Source organism: Octodon degus, unplaced genomic scaffold (assembly GCF_000260255.1).
Source record: "Octodon degus isolate 3935 unplaced genomic scaffold, OctDeg1.0 scaffold00025, whole genome shotgun sequence".
Lineage (NCBI taxonomy): Eukaryota > Metazoa > Chordata > Mammalia > Rodentia > Octodontidae > Octodon > Octodon degus.
In genome coordinates, this window is record NW_004524601.1 from 14,731,283 (window position 1) to 14,732,759 (window position 1,477).

Below are 1,477 nucleotides of genomic sequence, written 5' to 3' on the forward strand. Positions count from 1 at the left end.
TAACAATGAGACAGTTTCAAAACCAATTAATATGAAAGTTTCAATAATTAATACATTGCATATTGTCTTCGTAGTGGTTATTCACAGTACAAGATGCAGTCATGATATCCTATCCAAACACTATTAGTACAAATCTTTCTTCTCATTGAATTCAGAGAGAGTAGTTGTGTATCTGTCCTAACTATTTTGTATATACATAAATAAAAATATACATAGATAAAAAATGGTTCTTCATTTGTATCCCCTTTTTTTGTTGAGTTTTGTCAGAGATGGGTATTCCATTTCCATTTAAATATTGTAGGTGCATGAATTCAGCAAAATAATCCAATATAGTCCAGTAGTCCATCATAGTAGTGGGTTATCCGTAGGACTGGTAATGTCTGAAGTTGTTGACTTGAACCTTTTACGGCTCTGCACATTAATATGGCTTTACTTTTTATACCTAGTTTTTATGGTTTTGTACTTTTCTGCTGGATGGTTAAGACAAAGCTAAAGCAAGATCTATATAACAAGAAATGTAACAGGCTTGGGCTGGGTGTGCAGGGGTCCCAAGAGCACAGCCTCCACTCTTCCTCTGCTATACAAGATTTAAATCTTCTAAATATTTAAATTGTATTATGTTGTATCATTTGATCAGTTAACTACAATTTCCATATGTCTAAAAATAAACGCTTTTAGTGCCCTGTTTATACATGCTGTTTAATTCAAATTTGTTAAAAATATTGTTCATATATTAATGGTACTGGGAATTTTTGTGTAAATTTGATCAGTTACTACATCTATGATTTCAGATTTTTCTTTTCCTATTCTATATTTTCAAAGTATACTAATTTTTAATCAATATACCATTTTTCTTAACTTCTCTTTACCTCTAGTAATATTCTTTGCATTAAACATAATTGAAGCCAGGCAGGGTGGCGCATACCTGTAATCCCAGCACTTGAGAGTTTGAGGCAAGAGGATCATCATGAGTTCAAGGCTACCCAAGGCTACGTAGTGAATTTAAGGCTATCTTGGACTATATAGTAAGATCTTGTCCCCCCTCAAAAAAGGATTATATATTAGTATGTGCATACCTGGATTTTATTATTTCTACTGTTTTATTTTCAAAAATCTGTAATTCTTATTTTATTTATTTATTTATTTATTTATGAGCAGAATATATTTATTGAGGGGGAGAAAGTTCCTGTCAGGGAGAGGGACAGGAAGGGGGCCCCAAGCTGGATGTCCCACAGGAAGTTATCTCTTCCAATGATTTTTATAGAGGAAAACCGTGTGATGAGGCAGATCTAAGGTGGTAAAGAAGACATGGCAACTCTCTTAGGTGGGCATGAGGTGGGACAAAGCTATGATCAACCAATGAGATTACAAGCACCATTGCTCAGGTAAAATTGATTAAATCCAGTACCATATGGGGAAGTGAGTCATGTAGCAAGCAGGAATGAACACAGGACAGGATCTCTTCCTGCTGGGGGTT